The following is a 19,332-nucleotide window of genomic DNA, read 5'->3' as shown; positions in this document are numbered from 1 at the left end:
TCAAAAGGACATGTCCCACAGGTTAAACACACTGCTCCCTGTCCTCTCAGCTGTCCATTGCCTACCAGAGGCCTTTCCTAGGGGTGACAAATATGTATTAAAAAGGAAAGGTTGGCCTTGCAAAATGTGCAGCCTTCGCAGTTGAAATGGCAATTTAAAACTACAAAAATAGCTGCAATTTCAGGCCTGATACATGTTAAAAGGGCAACCGAAGTGGGTGGCATACTCATTGCTGTAGGCACTTAAATTACTAGCCCTTAGCACATGTTGTGCCACTTTACTAGGGATTTATAAGCAGCCTAGGTCCTTGCAGTTAAAGGTGGTGGGGCGGTGGGGCAGCATGTGGAATGAATTTGGGGGACAGTGCGAGGGAAATTAATTATTTATTTAAATTTTCCCTCTGCATCGTACCTCGAAATCCCCACTGACCCACCACTCTTACCTACATGGACCGTGGCTGTTTACAGGTAAATTAAATATTCCAATGGGGGATTAGCAAATGTTACCATGTTTTAAGGAGTGGGCACATACACTTTAGCACTGATTAGCAGTAGTAAAGTGTCCATAGCTCTAAGGCCTGCAAAAATAAGATAATCAAAAATGGAGGAGGTAGGCAAAAAGTTGGGGGGGAGCTACTTAAGGCTGACCGGTCTAAAATGTGACCCTCCCAACCAAGAAGTTGAACTACTCAACCTCTTGGGACTTCTTGTCTCTATGGCGAAAGAACCTGGATGGACCATCAGCGCTGGCGAGCCCTGAGTCAGGAATGTGTTTCAGCCTACAGTCCATTCCCTGTAGGAAGATGGGTCACCTCAACCGTTTGCATTCTCACAGCACTTTCACTTGAGCATTCTGGGGCGTCTGTGGTCTGTTTGAACACAAAGATTTCGCTCCCAATAAATATTGTGCTTTCCAGAGGTGTCACCAGCTTCCTGAACTTCAGATTGGCACCTCAAACCCTCTAAAATAGGATACTCTTTCTGTGCTTTAAAGAATTCCTCCCAGGCGGGCCCACTATCAACTTGCCAACAAGCAAGCTCAGACAGGCCACCCAGGTCAGCAATGTCCTCCATGGTTGCCTCCTCCTCAGGTACCCCGTAAACCTGGGCGGGGTAACTTCTGGGGCTAACTTCTCTTGCCCTACTCTTCCTGGCAACTCACCGGGCCATTGTTCCAGGCTTCAGATGCTGTTGACTCCCCTCCTGTGCAGCCATTCACCTTGTGGTGATATAGACCTATTTGGGTAATTCAAGTGTGACCTGAGCTCTGCCTCCCTCCAGAGAGGGTCCTCCAGGTAGTTGCCTAACAGACAATCTACAGGCATGGCAGGGAAAACAGCTACTTTTAGAGAACCAGAGACCCCACCACACTTAAAGGGAACCTGAATCACCAGTAGATGACGTTCACTGTTGTCTGTGATTATGACTTGTGCATTGTGTTAGGGAGGACCTGCTCTGAGGACACCAACTCTACTTGTAGGGCCCTCTACTTCTAGGGTCAGAAGAGGGTACTTCCCTACTTGAGGCATATGCTTCCACAGACCACCCCCTAGCGCTCTCTGGGATCTTATAGATGCTCTTGGTCACTCATATGATGAAAATCATTTATCAATGTCATCCCACCCACATAACTGTTGTACTAGTTCTTTGGAATTCCAGACCTTCTTATTACTTTCAGATACAGAGGTAAGGCTCCTTTCATGAGCCAAACACTCCAAGGCAAGTACTTGTCCTTCCTGATCCTGGCCATTTACAAATAAAACTCCTGCTCTGTCTTCCTTTCCAGCTCCTCCAGTGACAGGCCCTGTGTTGAAACACTACTTCATGCTATGGCAGGTTCAATGCAGAGGGTAGGTAATCCCCTTAACATAGAGATGGCATTTCTCGGCTGATGTGCAGATCCTTCTCCTTCTCATCATCCTCTTGCTCCTATGTTGTTGCAGTGACTGGTGGACCCCCCATCAGGCCCTCAGAGCTTTCTGTAGCACCAACATTTTGGCATCCTTCATGGTAGGGAGGGCCCTTTCTTGGCCGAAGTGCTTGTGCTCAGCCATGGTATATATTTTCAGGTTGGCCTGCTCCATCTACATCCCTGCAGGTATGATCACAGGTAGTCAGGTAGTAAGGAGAGTAGATTTGGGGAAGGAAAACATAGAGGAAAATGTGGGAGAATCTAAAAACCTGAAATGGTCTTAGATTATTTATGTCAGGTGGTACTATAACACACTTAAATCTTGGTTTGTGAAGCATTGTTTGGATCAGTGTTGGAGATGCAGTGTGTCGCCGTAGTAATGTGCCAGTTCTGAGATGCGGCAAGACTACAGTGCAAGGTACTAGCTTGCGTTGTTATCAAGGATCACATCAATCAGGGCTTTCAGTGTGAAGCCTGGGCCGGTAATGCACCACTCAGCCAGGGCGATGTGTTGGTTCGAAGGAGCTGCAAAAGTCCGGTGTCTTCATTGAGGCTGCCGTCTGAATATAATGCAAGGGCATGTACCGACGATGCATTGCACAGTGGGAGTTCTGATGCAGGTACTGGCTGCGATGTAATGCGGGTCATTGGGGTGATTCCGATCCACACAGTAGTGGTGATGTGTCGGTTCCGCTGGATCCACAGAATCTGGCAGAGCACCTTAGGCCCACTACCAAAGGTAAAGAACTGAGGAGGCACCACTTGACAGGGCAAACTCACAGATGGCAGAGCCCTGGTGCAGCAGCTGGTTGTTGAACACATGTTGTGTCCATGCAGCATTAAATCAGGAGGACAGCCAACTAGCCCTTTGAGTCACTTTCACGTTCTTGGTTCAAGAGATGCATATCCAGTCCTTCCAACCCAGGCAAAGGAGTAGCAAACAGCCGGTGAGTTCAGCAGGGCAGAAGTCCAGCAAGGCAGAAGTCCAGCAGGGCAGCAGTCCAGCAGAGTGGCAGCCCTTCAGCAGTACAACAGTCCTTCTTCCTGGCAGCGACTGCACAGGTCCAGACGTGTGCTGAAGAGTTGGTGCCTGGGGTCCAGTATTTATCCCAAGTTGTGCCTTTGAAGTGGGAAAGAATCTTCGAGAGGTTTCCTTTGAAGTACCCAGGAAACCTGCTCTTCCTGCATTGGCCCCAGACTATCTACAGGGGGTATGCAGTCCTTTCTATGGAGGCAGGACACAGCCTATTCGTGTGTTAGAGGGGCAGTGCCCACCTCCTCCCTCCTATCATATCAGTGGGGGCCTATCCAGGCACACCTTAGCTCCCTATTGTGTGTTGTTTTCTAGGAGGAATACACAAAGACCAAATGTTAGCTACACCCAGTCATGTGACCCAGATACGGATGTATGTCGTTACAACGCATACTTTTACTCCGCATACCATTACAACCGGTATTTACAACGCATACCGCTACAACGCATAGCGCTTTGGGGTGCTGGATAGTGGTAAGTATAATTTACTATTCTAACTCCAGTCCCCGTGGACCCTAGGGAAGGTGTTGGATAGTAAATTAAACTTACCTCTTATCCTAGAGCGCCCCCAGCGCAATGCGTTGTAACGGTATGCGTTGTAATGCCTGCGTTGTAGTGGTAGTGCGGAGTAAAAAATGCGTTGTAACAGGTGCATACCCCCAGATACAGGTTATAGGCACTAAATGGCTAAGACAAGAAAATGTCAACTTTCTAAAAGCAGAAAGAACAGATGCTGGATTGAATGCTGAACAAATCAAACATCACCTCAGTCACAGATCTCGGTTTAACATCATCATTTTTTGCTCACCATGTCAACCTAGCTTGCACCCAGCCATATGCAAATCAATCTTCACCCTGCTCGCAATGGGAACAGTCTACCCTGAACTGCCATGCCATGTCCCCCCTAGACCAGAAACAAACATCCTGAGACCAGTTTCGGGGTATTGCCCATCATCATCCAGAGTTGCATGACGCCGGGGGGATAGTGGGCACGTGACCCACGGTTGGGCACACTCTTCCCACTTAGAGCGACAAAAGCAAAAACAACACATGATGGATGGAATGCTGAACAAACCATACATTCACCCCAGTCACAGATCTGAGTTTAATCCATTATTTACTTGCTCACCCTGTCACCCCAGTTTGTACCCAGCCATATGCCAATTAATCTTGACCGTGCTTCTCATGGGAACAGTCTACCCTGAACTGCCATTCCAGGTCCTATATAGACCAGAAACAAGCATCCTAGGATCTGTTTCAGGCTATTGCCCCTCATCAGTCAGAGTAGCTTGAATCCACCGGGATAGTGAGTAAGGGACCCACGTCTGGGCATACCCTTCCCACTTAGGGCGACTGAAGCAAAAAGAACACATGATCGAACCAATTCTGCACAAATCAAACATTCACCCCGAGCGACAGATCTGGGTGTAATCCATCCTTTTTTAGCTCAACCCCCCACCCCAGTTTGCACGGAGCCATATGCAAATCAGTCTTCACCTTGCTTCACATAGGAACAGCCCAGCCCAAACTACAAGACCAGTTCCTCCCTGGACCAGAAATAAGCACTGTGGGGCAGGTTTCGGGGTATCACCCCACATCAGCTAGGGTAGCTTAAATCCAGGGACAAAGTGAGAATGGGACCCACGTCTGGGTATACCCTTCCCATTTAGGGCGTCAAAAGCAGAAAACTGTTGATGGACAAATCAAACATTCAGCCCTAGTCACTGATCTGGGTTTATTCCATCATTTATTTTGCTCACCACGCCACCCCAATGTGCTCGCAGCCATATGCAAACCCTTTTTATGTTATATTTTTGCCCTAAGTGGGAAGGGTATGTTAAGACGTGGGACCTGTGCTGATTACACCACTGGTTGCAGGCTAGCCGAAATGATGAGGTGTGATACCCTGAAGCTGGTCCCAGGATGCTTGTTTCCCTGTCTGGTAGAGAGCTGGCCTGCCAGTTTGTGCTTGATTGCTCCCATGGAGAGCAGAGTCAAGGATGATTTGCAAACTGGAATGGCGTTGCGAGCAAAAAAACAAGAGATTAAAGCAAGATCTGTGAATGGGATTGAATGGTTCACAATGTTCAGCATTCTGTCCATCGTCTTTTTTTGTGGTATTTTCAGCCTAAGTGGGAATAGTATGCCCAAACCTTGTACCTGTGCTCCCCACACCACTAGTTTCAAGCTAGCCGGGCTAATGAGGGTTGATATCCCAAAACCCGTTCCAGGATGCTTGTTTTCTGGTCTGGAGAGAACCTAGCCTGGCAGTTCGGGCTTGACTTTTACCATGGGAAGCAAGGTCAAGGCTGATATGCATATGACTGGGTACAAACTGGAATGGGTGGCAAGCATAATAATGATAGATTTAATCCAGATCTGTGACTGGGGTAAATGTTTGAAAATGTTCAGCATTCCTTCCATCATCTTTTTGTGTTGTACTTTCTAAAAGTGACATTTTCAAAACTGTAATTTAAAATCTGACTTCACCATGTTAGGATTTTTTATGAGAATTTCAAAGACACCAAACATGAGATGGTCACCTGGTCTTATTTGGAAATAACAATGTGTTAAATATGATAAGACAATTCTAAAGTTAGTCTGAGGAAGTGTTAGGCCTTGCAGTTGTAAAAAATGAATGTAAGAAGAAGAAGTTTTACTACCAGGACCAGGACATGTAAAACTCAAAAGTACATGTCCCACAATTACAATACACTGCACCCTGCCCACTGGGCTGTCCAGGACCTACCCTAGGGGTGACTTGTATGTATTAAAAAGGAAGGTCTGAGCCTGACAAAATGTTTACTTGCCAGGTAGAAATGGCAGTTTAAAATTGCACACACAGACTGAAATGGTAGGCTTGAGACATGGTGGAAGGGCTACCTAAGTGGGTAGAACAATCAGTGCTGCTGGCCTACTATTGACATTACATTTACAGGTCCTGGGCACATTCAGTTCCACTTTACTAGGGATTTACAGCTAAATGAAAAATGTCAATTCTGGATTATCCATTATTACCATATTTTAGGCAGTGAGCACATGCACCTTAGCATTGATTAGCAGAAGTAACGTGCACAGAGTCATAAGGCCAGCTAAAACGAGATCAGCAAAAATGGAAGAGGAAGGCAAAAGATTTGGGCAAGACCACTCTAAGGCTGACAGGTTTAGCATCATTTGATTGCTTTTGCTGACATAGGTATCCTGAGTTCGCTCGTTGTGAATTCTAGTAAGCATATGTTTTGATTTTCAAAACATGTCTTCATGTTAGTGGCCAATATCGCAATGAGAAGGTTTATGATAATGCTTCTGACAAGGCAACTACATTGAAGAATGCATCATCAAACATTCTGGAGCAGGTATGGAATGAGTGAAGATACCCTGGTATGATATCTGAGTCAATAAAAGTAAGTCCTGGCAAGTTTACAAATAAGTATACTGACTGTGAGACATTTTAGCATCTCTTGAGGTAGGACTGGAATCTATGATGTGTCAAAAGGTAAAATCAAGATGTGCTTCGAGAGTGGTGAATAAGGATGCAAATAATCCCCACTGGAATTCATTACATATAAATGTGCTTTCGATATATTCGGTGTGACTCTCCTGGTATAACTGCATTGTTAGATCAAGCTGCTAAAGTGTACATAATTAGAGGGGCTATACCACTCTACACACCCCTATTTGATGTCGCCTGCCATGTTATGCACAGATCACGCCTAACTCCAGGGGGAAAATTTACAAAGATCTGATAGATAGTTATGGAATTCAGAAATAGTAAATCTATACTTTGCTATCTATATTATCCTATTTATATTTACATTCACAATACTGTGGTTGCAAACATTTTTTTTCCATTATTTTTGCAGGATATTATTTTTATACTCAATATTCTTACATCCAGCGGTACTTGTCCAGGAATTATCTCTACCGAAATGGTACTAAAGACGTTTTACAGCAATAATGTAAAATTGCTGTCCCAGCAAGACGTACTGCTGCGATTCATCTTAATTCTTGCATACTGCTCTACATGTGAGGCGAGACTGTAAGACAACATAGCTAGCCCTTCAATTTATACCAGTGATTATTAACCTCTGGTCCCAGGACCAATGGGAGTCCTTGAGGCCTACTCAAGGGATCTGAAATTGTTTTACAAAATTAAATTATATTAACCAATTAAAATGTATACAGTACATCTAAAGTAGCAGCATTGAACATTTGAAAACTCTCTATATTTTATTGTGAATTATACAAAATATTTGAGTATTTTTTTCGTATATACTTGTTTTTGCATTTTTATGTATTGTTTGGAGGTCAAATCATAAAAAGTGACTAGACTGGGGGTCCCCTGCTTTTAATAATGACTCAGTGGGGTACTCAGGATTGTAGAGCCACTGCCTTATATGAACCAACGTTTGACCAACTGCGCCTTCCTTCCTGCCACCATCTCAACATTATCAGGGCACTGAAGCTTCTCCATCTGGTAGAATTTTGATGGTAGATGGTAGACTTTGGAGAATGAGAAACAGACACCGTAAGGCAAGAATCTTAACATAATTCTAGGTTGAAGGAAATTTGCATTTTTACATGTTTGGAATTTGTTTTAGAACAGATCAAAATGTGGACTACATTTCACTCATTTGTTCTGCTCAAATCTACATAGAATACATTATTAGCAAATTTAAATGCTAGAGTGTGTTTGTGTATATTGATATTGCATAGTGGTACACCAAGACATGTAGACTGAGAAATTTGCAGCAGAACTAGTCATTTTATTCCCATCGAAATAAGTATTAAATAGTCAAATGCTGATAAAAGGGAAATAGGAAATTGGGGGTGCTAGAAATGGTCTAGGAAGTAGTCTTAACAAAATTAATTAGTGCTGAATTCAAGAAATACTCAGGGGCATATTATTAACAGGTGTTGCATCACATTTGCATCACGCACTGTGGTGCATTCATGAGCCATCTCCAGAAATAGATTTAAGAAGGCGAGCACGGCCACATTGCATGGCACTGAGTTGCTACATAAGTCTGGAGTAAGGTAACACAGCACAAATTGCTGCGTTATTTTAGTCTGCGCTTGGAAGACGTTCCATGGGCACTGTGTAGGTGCTCCCATGGATGTTAACACATTACCAGATTTACCATAACTGATATGCCTGGGAATGCACCAAAACGATACGCCTTCTCCAGGGAGGATTAATGAGGAGTAATGAGGAGAACATCTTTATTTCTCAGTGTTACTTCCTCTTTCTATGTGTGCTGCATTCTGCAGCACACATGAAAGGAGGAATATGCCTCTCAGGATTATTTATGTGCAGGAAGGTGCCCCTTCTTGCACAAAAAACAAATCCGATATGCAAAGTAGGCACCCTTGCACTTTCGTTGGCTCTAGGCAGGCAAAATGTTGCCTGCACAGGGACAAAGACAGGAATGCACTGTATTCTTTTAAACACGGCACTTCACTCTCACGCAGTGCAGTGCAGTACAACACAGCAAGGTAACTTGCTGTGCGACTTTGCCATTAAATTGGCCCTTAGAAGAAAATCAATAATGTTCACAGCTCACAGAGCAGCTACATATGTTAATGAGCCCAGAAAAAAATAGCACATATCAGTGGTACACAAAAGTTATGAGACAAACAAGATGAGGCAACAGATCAGAAGAACGCACAAATATTCTAAGTAATTGGGTGAAATTTACACATATTGATGCATAGAATCATTAAGTGATGGTTTCACCACCTGGAGCACAATAATATCAGTCATTCAATGTGAGATTAACTTCTTGCAATACAATGTCACACTCTGAGTGTGTGCACAGTTTTCCTCATTGGAACGCAGTGACATTGTTAAGTTTCACTTTTTGGAGCTCAGCCTCGTTCATTTTATGCTATTCTAATATATTGGAACCCAGCCTCACTAAATTCAAGTGAGCACCACACTTTAGGACATAGTGTCACTCATTTAGTGTGAGCTGTACACATTGAACCGCAGTGTCACTCATAGTGTGTGATTTTCATTGTTTGGAGCACCGCACTCACACAACATGTATTTTAAATTATGGAGCAGAGTATCATTCACTCTCACATTTGTTAGATACTACAAGCTTGCCTTTCACAAATTGCTTTTGCATCATAACAATTAGGTGTGAGCGCAAAATCCGTTCAGCTCGCGGATTTCGCGGATTTTCGGTAAATCCGCAATCCGCAAACTCCCGCGAATTTAACGAAAATCCGGCGGATTCGGGGGGTAAAAGTTCAAGCCTTCAAGCTTGAAGTTGTAACTATTTTAGGATGGTGCCGGCAAGCTGCCAGCGCCACCATAAAATAGTTACTAAGTTAACTTCAACAGGAAGCACTAATAGATAATGCTCAAGCACCTGCTTTATTTTATTTATTAGTGCTTCCTGATGAAGTTAATTTAGTAACTATTTTAGGATGGCGCTGGCAGCTTGCGGCGCCATCCTAACATAGTTACAGGATTATAGGTTGAGACAGTGACAGCTCACTCAAGGGACCCCTGCGCCCTTCGGGGCGATTGCATAGTAACACACACATGGTCGCTGGAAGTAGTTGAAGCTCAAATTCAGTGATTCATTCATCAGCCCAAAAACAATCGTGAGCGTCGAAAATCAGCTGTGATGCTGGATAGAGGCCTTTGCATCCTTGACTTCCGCCATTTACCCACTATGATGGACAGCTCACTCAAGGGACCCCTGCGCCCTTCGGGGCGATTGCATAGTAACACACACATGGTCGCTGGGAACCAGTTGAAGCTCAAATTCAGTGACTCATTCATCAGCCCAAAAACAATCGTGAGCGTCGTCGCGGCCGCACAGAAGACCCCCCCAATAAGGAAATCCACAAAATCCGCGAATCCGCAAATTCGCGGATTTTGCTGATCCGCGAATCCACGAATCCTCAAATTGTGGATCGTGGATCCGCGAAATCCGCCCATGACTAAAAGGAATTCAATGTTATTGGTGATGACCTAATCTATTCTATTAGAAAATATTTATCTAGCCCTTTTTGTCTATGTTAATAAAAACGCATTGCAAACGCAACATGACATCAATAACAAAAAGAAGCTATTGGTGACAACTAAGTCTCATATGTCACTCCAAAACTAGTTTTTCAAATGGCACAGAAATATATTTAAAACTTCACCGTTATAGCAAATCAAATGGCACTTATTTACAACACTTCACACAAAATATTCTTATTTGGGCCGTGCCTGAAACAATTTGATCACTCTGTGTCTTATTATAACCATTCACCAGGTAAGTAGCAATTGAAAAAAAACATCCAACACATCTTCCACATTAAAACGCCTCCCAACTCCTCTCAAACTAAGGGACATATTACCAAGGGGGGCGATAGGCAATTATCTCTGGTTTAGCTGCCATTTTCGGCCGGCAAGCGGCGACAATTCTATCACTCTATTAGCAAGCTGTCGCTAACAGATATTAGCGACAGCTTTTAGGCGATAGCGAGCAGTTTGGGGCCCGCTTTGCATGTCAGCGATATTTATCGCTAATGACATGTAAAGTGGGCGTACCCAACCTGTTAGCGACTGAAAGTAGTCGCTAACGTCGCTATTGCCTATTAGCAAGGCGGGCGTAGCGAGGAAAATATTCCTGCTATCGCCAAAAACGAATGCCTGCTCAGACCAGTTCTTAGCCATGTTATCCAATGGGAGGTGGATAACATGGCTAAGAGCATTTCGTCGCTAATGCGCGAATATCACTTTATTTTCAGCGATATTCACGCTATCGCCGTAAAAATTATAGCTTTGGAGATAAACGTTGCTAATAGTAAGTTATCTCAGCGATAATTTCCGGCGATGCTTAGCGATAAAAAAATCGTTGCAAAGCCTCGTTAGCGATAAATATCACTACTCGTTGGTAATATACCCCTAAATGTACTTGTCTGACAAAATCAAGAAATGTAACAAGCAATATTAAGACTTCCCCCTTACAAATATTCCAGTGCTGCCTTTTAAATTCCCCTAACCATGACATTTTATTGTTCCAATCAAAAGCAAAAGATGATAAACTATTTTGGAGATTAAATACTCTGCAATATATTGTAAGAAATTGGGTAACTGGTTGAGGAGGGTGAAAACTGTGCTCAAACACGAACCACAATCATTTTGAGGGTGAGGCACAAGCAAACCACAAATTAACCTGCGCTCAACGGCCTGGTAGCTGGCACACAGCATTTAGGCTTGACTTGTAGACAAGATGTAAAGTGTTTATGAAGTGGTTCAAAGAATAAAGTTAAACACAACACAAGAAAAATCCCACACAAAATGACAAAATTCTAATCAGATTCAGATTAGCTTTATTCGATTTTTGAATTTAAAATCATAAAAGCAACAACAAATCATAGACAAATACAACAATATTTCATTATATATCAATTTCTAAAACAAGATTAAATTTATAAGGGAGAACAGCTAATCAATAGAAAAACAATGTAAAACAATACCCTATCAGATGGAACACCTCTAGGAAATAGGGGTGATCGTACACACAGTGCTATTAGGTGGGATAGGGGAGGGTCTTATAAGGAATACTCAAAAAGTGTGTTTTTTGGACAAAGGTTCGAATCTGTTAAGAGCTAGGAAGCTAGGGGCACTAGGTACACAGGGTCCCCCACATCAGACGTTATAATTCTTTACTGCTGTTCTTGATGACGGAATAGGTGGGATGCTCGGATAGAAGTCATGTAAATCCCAGATGCGAATTGGGCCATCCCACTCTTTGTGCTTGCAGGATCGTAAAAAAGGGACTATGTTCATGTGCTTGAATTTAATTAGCACCAAATCCCCAGGGATGGTTTTTGGCAGCGCGCCCAGCCACCCCACCCTCCTGACACTTAAAATTCCACCATCTAAGTTAGGTGGCAAGGGTCTGTTGGTCTGTAACCAGGGCATGACCTTATTTAACAGGTCTTGACGTGTTTCATATTTTCCCTGGTTTGCAGGTGGGACCCCAGATACGACTGACACATAAGGGGCGGCTTCAGGGGGCAAGTCAATTCGTAGCATTTTAACTAGTTCGGGTTTGGCCTCAGTATGTTTTATCAGCGGTTGAATTTTGGCCGGTTTGAGGCCTATATCAGGCGACAATGTTTGCGAAGAGGCGTTCTTACGGAAATTTGGTTTAGGTTTTTCCGGAATAGTGAGGGGGATAGGACAGTTGGATAATACCGGTTTTATACTTGGTGAGATGTGCGTTTTCATTGTTTGTTCAATGCTGGATAACCTGTCCCCCAAATCGTTGATTTTGGTCACCAGTGGTGATATGAGAGATGTTAGCAAATGTTCAAGCTCGGCCAACAAATATGGTTGAAGGGGTGATGCGCGGTTTTCTATTTTTCCATATACCGTCTCCCCCATCGGTGTAATTGGGTTGGAGGGGAGAAGAGAAGGACAAGTACGTACATTTGGATTTTTGGCTTGCTTCTCTTTAATAGTATCGCCAACGCGAATGTTAAGCCCCCCCGGAGGTGAGTTGGCTAGGGTTTTGTGTTTAATCAAGTGAAGCGGTGGATCCTGCAGGGTGGCGTTTACATCATCTGGACTGGTGTCCATGCTTATAGTAGGCAGTATGTCCGGTATATAATTGGTTCCACATAGTGAGTTCAGATCCTCCCAGAAGGACATAATGAAAAAGCAGTATGCCAAAGAAAGTCAAAATATGAAAATAGAAATATCAGTACCTCTTCAGAGGAAATGTCAGATGGGTGGCCCGTCCCGTCCTCCTTTGGCCTCCAGAGGGCAACAGAGGGCCCGCCCTTTGCCCGGGCTTAGCCCGGCTGGTCCCGCGCGCGTCCCGCGAGGCGGGAGGGGCGGCTGCCTCTTATGCGCCTCCGGGCGCTGCTGGGTGATCTGGCGGTTCGGCGCCCCCGGTGGCAGGTAGGGGACGCCGGGAACTGTAGTTTATCCCTTTTGCTCTCTCCCCGCTGCGACCGCGATGTCAGGAGCGGCGCCGGCGTGGGGAGAGAGCGAGTGCAGCAGCGGGTGCGTCAAGGATGGGGAGCTGGTCCCCGCAGGTAAGTGCCCCCGTGAAGAAATGGCCCCTAAAATTCTAATCAGTAGCACGGGAGGTATAACATTTTAAATATTTCAGTGACAATAGCATCAAAAAGCACAAAGTGACAACTTTGGTTATCTGATAGTGGTAGACCAGGACAAAGTCACAAGTTCAGACTGACCATGATGGACTGCAGGCAAGCTTCGGGGACCCAATTAGGCCGACTGAATGACAGTACCTTTAATAATGGCTGGGAAGAGATGCGGAGTCTCACATGGAGGATGCGTTGCCCAACAGAGGCAATGCAAGCTCCAGGCAAGGAGATCTGTATTGCAGCATAGGTTCTTAGGAGCTGTGTAGCTGTGATGCAAAGCCTTGCAAGGCCATCAAGAGGGGGCTTGCTATGCAAAGTCCTGTGCCTCATGCTTGCTGGTTCCAGAAGAAGCTGAGGGGCTTGAGAAGCCGACTCCTGCCTCGTCATCGAGGCTGCCTTCTATGATAGACTTGCACTGCAAGAGCTGCGTCAAGGATGTACCACGCAGCTGCAGTTCGGAAGAGGCTGTGCGCTGGAACAGAGATGTGAAGTCCTTGCACCAGGAAAGTCCACACACAAGAGGCGTTATATCAGTTCTGCTCATGCTTGCTCCGCACAGCAGAATAGATGCATTGGTTCTGCAGGGTCCCCCGAAGGGCTTGCATCTTCAGGCCCACATTCAATGGTCCAGGACTGGGGTATCACCACTTGGCAGGGTGATAGTCACATTCGGCAGAGTCCAGGTGCTGGATTCAAGGTTGTTGGAAGCCTGTTTTGTCCCTGAGGTTTTTGATGAGGAAGCATGCCAACTAGCTGGTTAAAAATGCCCATCTCGCTTCTTTCACACCCAGGCAGGATGGCAGCACAGCTTCAGGTCAGCACAGCAGGGCAGCAGTCCTTCAGAGCAGCAGTCCAGAAGAGTGACAGTCTTTTCAGCAGCACTGCAGTCCTAGCACAGTTCACATGTCCAGAAGTGTACTGAAGAATTGGGTCGTATGGTTCAATATTTATAAAGGAGGAAGCTTCTAGAAGTTTTTACCCCCTCCCTATGAATTATCAGGCATCTTCTTTCTCCCTTTCCTCGCCAAAGTTTGTCTGGGGATCCCAATAGACTAGTGACAACCCTTTGTGAAAATACTCAGGCAGACCTTTGTGATTTGCAAGTGTGATAGGTGACAGCTCCTCCTCTCATTAGCTCAGAGTGGCCCATCCTGCCAACACCTAACTTCCCTTTGTCTCACTGTCTGGGATCAATACACAAAGACCAACACCCAACTACACCCTACAAGCCTCTAGCGCCATCTCTGCATCACTTTTTTCTGACGCAGCCGTTTCACAATCAGTGCGCCACACTGCGCCATATCTACAAACTGACGCATTGATCCAATGTGTCAGTTTGTAGAGCCATGCATCACAATATACCCATGCCAGGTATAATGTATGCAGGGTAGTTGTTCCCATGAGTGAAAACAGTGATGTGTCACTTCTAAGTGTGCCTTCCTTGTGACATAATTGATGCGTCATATTTACTGTATGACACATCACATCACAAGGAGTTACAGATACGTCAGTATTTCTGACGTATCTGTATGGCGCAAAAGTGACGCATTGCTGGAGTGTGCCACAAAAGTGACGCAACTCCAGCAATGTGTCCTTTAAACCCCATGTGAAAGGGCCTGTGTCAGTATTATGCTTGCTGTGAGGCAGGCGTAAGATATTGACACATTTGTGTCCTATAAGTGGCGCAGTGAAATCTTATAGATTTCACTGCGTCACTTCTATGACCCTTTCTTGCATCAGATTCAGAACGCCCCCCGCATACATTATACCTGGCGCAGGTATAATGTGGCGCATGGGTTTACAAAGTGACGCATCTACCTAGATGCGTCACTTTGTAAACATGGTGCAATACGCTGTTGGTGCGTCACAAAAAGTGACGCACGTGCGGCGTAAAAGTGACGCACGGCCTCATAAATAAGAACCAGAATATTTAATATAGCTCTTCTACAAACATATGCATTTTACCCAATTTTTTTTGCACTGGAATTAGAATATTTATGCTGACTCCCTTCCACAAACCCATGCACTTTCCCCCCAGTGATTGTTGGACTGGGGTTAGAATAGTAAATGTAATCACACATCCAATTATTTTATTGATGTTACAAATTTATATTTTAGAATTGTATTTACTTTTTTTTTGTTTTGCCTTCAGTTATATAATTATTTTATAATTTCAGGAATTTATTAAATTTTTTAACAATGATTTGATTTTTTATGTTTTATTATCTAGTAATTTACAATAGCTGTTTGGATGCATACGTGTTTTGAGATACATCTATTTTTGTTCAAAACATACATTTGACAATAATGAAATAGCTCCATGTCATTTGTTATTTTTTTAAACTATTTACATTTATATAAAATAATAAAAAAAATGCACATACATTTTCATAATCATTAGTTTTTATTTTTAAATAGCATAAGCTTGTTAAATCTAAAAAGTATTTTTAAAATATGTGTGTTTTTTGTTTAAATATGTAACATTTCTATTAAGTGGCCCATTGCGATAGCGTTCGGAAAGGCTCTATACGCGATTCGGGTCCGGAACTCCAATTAAGAATCTATGTGGCCGACCGAATCGGATACATTTCCGAAAGACCGATTACGATGCAAGGAAACTGTTCGGGCTGTCTGAATTGGTTCTGATCGGCATTCCGACAGGCCAAGCATTCAAAGCAGTATCGTACAGCTCTATGGACACTGAGCGATTAAGATGTCCAATTCTGACAGCTGTTCTGAATCGGTTTGTCCGACATGAAACAGCTGTCGGAATCTGACTTTGGGGGCCGTTACAGGCCCTCTTCAACCGTAGGGCTCCGGTTGGGATCTGTGAGGTTAACCATGGGACCCATCTTTACAACCATGCACAGTGTGACAGGCACAATGGGGTGCCAGTCACAGGGTGCAAGCTTTTCCCCAACCACCCCTTTTTTCAGTGGGAGCCTGTGTTCTCCTTCATAACACAGACCCCATTAAAGTCAATGCAAGTCCGACCGAACGATAATTGGTAGCATCGTAATCGGTCATTCGAAATCGCAGAATCTGATATGATCGAAACGATTCCGAAACCGTTTCGGTCGGATGAATTTCTGAACAATTTTGTAATAGGCCCACAAGTTGTAACAATTTTAAAGCAATATATCGGCTTAAACTGAAAATTAGTTTTAGATCTTTCGTTTGTATTTAAAGTAAATAATTTTTAAAAAAGTTTAATAAACAATATATTTTGATTATATTATCAATATTTCAAAAGACTATTTATATAGTAGTTATTTTTGTGAAGTCTAATGTTATTTTTAAATCAGTATATTTGTGTAGCTAATATTTTATTAGTATTTATTTTTAAATATTCTATATTTAAAATTTTGGTACTTTTGGAAGTAGATATTTTTGGTCATTTCGATTTTAAGTATAGAAAGTTGATATTATGGTAGTAGATATTTAGATATTTATATTTTGGTAGGTAGATAATTTTGTTGCAGATATTTAGGACTACAACCAGCTGAATGATTACATTTATAAGGAGCAACTACTTTAAACTGATCCAGCTTTTGACAACCATTTCCAATTGCCATCAATTGGTCAGACTAGTGATGTGTGGGAATCTTCAGGGTTCAATCCTTGTGCCCTCTCACTTCCACTTGTACTTCAATACACTGAGTGTAATGCTTAGCCCATCTGTGTAAGATTGTGTATGACACAATCTTTGCAACAGATGTTATTAGGCTACTCATGACTGCTCGCTCTACCTCTGGGAAAATCCTAGTCAAATCACTATCTATGTCATCTGTTAATGAATAAATGCCTCATTTTCTCAGTGTCAATTAATTCCAACACACTATGGGTTCGCCAATATTTCTACAGTCAAGCTATGTAAGTGGATAATGGTATTGCAATCGGCTTTCTTGCGTCTTTTACAATTTCTGTAGAAAAGTTTTCTAATTCTTCTCAGCAAAACTGAATTAAGTTTGTGATTTTTGGAAAAAAATTAGTATACTTCCTTATTTGAACAAAAAGAAATGTTCTCTATATGGTGAATATGTATACCTCACCTCTTGATGAAACATGCTAATCGGTCAAGTGGAGGACAAATTGTTTATTACCCATATTAATTTCAATGGGAAAAATTACTTTCTCACAAGGAAAAAATGGCTTTACACCAAATTTGAAAGAAAGTTAGAACTTTACTGAGAAAGCCTGCCTTTTGTATGTTGATGTAAGTTCATTTGGCGTTTTGTAGAAATTAGCATGTAAACAGGAGCTTGAGCTGGACATGCAGGGATTAAAAAGTGTGGCATATCTGGACGGTTGGTCCCATGGGAGTCCTAAGGTACTGAAAATCCCCTCCACAATGGAGGCCGCCTTATTGGCCAAGAAAGCTTTTTCTTCCATTCTTCATTTTGGTATTGCACTATTGATGCTGGTACCGCAGTACTGAGGTGCTGGACGCAACTCTGAAGAAAATATAGCAGCTGCTATTACAGGACTCGGGCCCCATGTCTTGAATTTTTTTGTTTAAAAGGGCATATAAGGGGCAGGGTAGGGACACCCTGACGCCCAGTCTCTTGTTGAGTGAACCTAGAAAGCCTTCCCAACCTGAGGTTAAAGCAAAATACATTTTAAAAAACAGTTAGCCCGAGGATACCACACTACTCCTCCAGGGCCTACTGCAACCATTGAGCATGCAGATGTGTAAGCTTCCACCCCATAGTACCACGGTACCATGCAAGCCTCTGCGAGGAAGAAATTGTGGGTTGGGAATTTGAGAGGGTGGTAGCTGCCTGTAGGGGGATGGCTACAGGCCCTTGCCTGAGATCTGTCCCAGTAGCTAACTCCCTGGTATGAATGGCCCAATGATACACACAATAGGATAGTTGGCCATCTGTGGTGGTGTTGGTTGCAGGGTCTGGCCAGAGTCTAGGCACTGCGAACTACCCCCTAACTGAGCTTGGCCAAACTCAAAGGGCAGCGGGGGTTGGCCAGATAGTGTTGGCCAACCCCCATTTGTGTACAGCAGAGAGTTGTCAAACTAAGGCAGGATTAAGCCGAGAGCCCCGCAGCCAACCACCTCCATTACCGCCATACCCCACAGGTGACCAAATTGCAAATGTATCTCCTTTTTTTTAGATTGGTTTTATGGTATTGCTGTAGTCTCATGGTCCCTGGTGGCAGTACACAGAAGGAGCAGTGGCGGCAGGTTGCCTAAGGGTGTTGGGTGTATACTCAAGTTTGAATATGATCAATTAACCCCAGAAATTCCTGAACAAAACAAAGGTGAAAGGGAAATTATAGTTAGGTGTGATAATACAATCTTAACCTATTTCTTTAAAAAACCTGAAATCCATTGAAAAACCAAGATTAAAGTGGCGTTCTTATTAAATAATAAAAAAAAGAGTGAGACAGTGTAGTGGACATTTGAGCAGTGATGGGTGCATGGCCTGGCCGCAGGCTGTCTGCACAATGGTCGACAGAGTCACTGCACTCAGCAGCCTAACCTGCCACTGGCACCACAGATAAAAAAATAATATGATGGAGAAATTTAGAGTTAATGGGTACTCAGGAAACCACTGGTACTCTGGAAGCAGAAGTGGAACAGCCATTTGTCATACACTATTTTATCATCAAAAGTTAAGAGTAAACCACTGCAGAGCCATGCCTCCCAAGGACCTGTCTGGATACCCTATAGGACGATTAGTCGCGCCTTATAAATCCTGATTTATTGATTGATTGTTTGATGATTAGGTTCTAGTCCGCAATTCCAAAAGTTGCCCACACCCCGCAGGACCAGCAGATTTGAGTTTGAGGACATCTGTTCTCCATCACTTGGCCAGTGGCCTCTGAGTACTGCAATAGGAATACAAGACTCACCCACCTAATAGTGATCTTTCTCAGTGATCAATATGAGCTTGTAGCAGTGTGGCTAATGCATCAATTAACCCAAAATTACTAATGACAATACTGACAATAGTAGTTTCATTATAATATGCAATAAGACGCCTTTATTTGAGATGAGAGTACCAATTGCAATAGAAAACTCCTTACAAGTGGTACCTAAGGGGTGAGTCTCACATCTGAGAGCTCTCTTATGAAATTATCAAAAGTGGTGTCGACAAATTCAAGTGACGTCACAGGGTCCTAATTATGATTTAAATTATTCAATTTGTAGATACAGAGAGAGTGACTATAGCGAGGTATTGTACAATTATTTTTAGAATGGTCTTCTGACCTGCTTCATTTTTAAAAGGAAAAAGAGCATG

Source organism: Lissotriton vulgaris, chromosome 2_2, assembly GCF_964263255.1.
Source record: "Lissotriton vulgaris chromosome 2_2, aLisVul1.2, whole genome shotgun sequence".
Taxonomy (NCBI): Eukaryota; Metazoa; Chordata; class Amphibia; order Caudata; family Salamandridae; genus Lissotriton; species Lissotriton vulgaris.
This window is presented reverse-complemented; position numbering follows the sequence as displayed.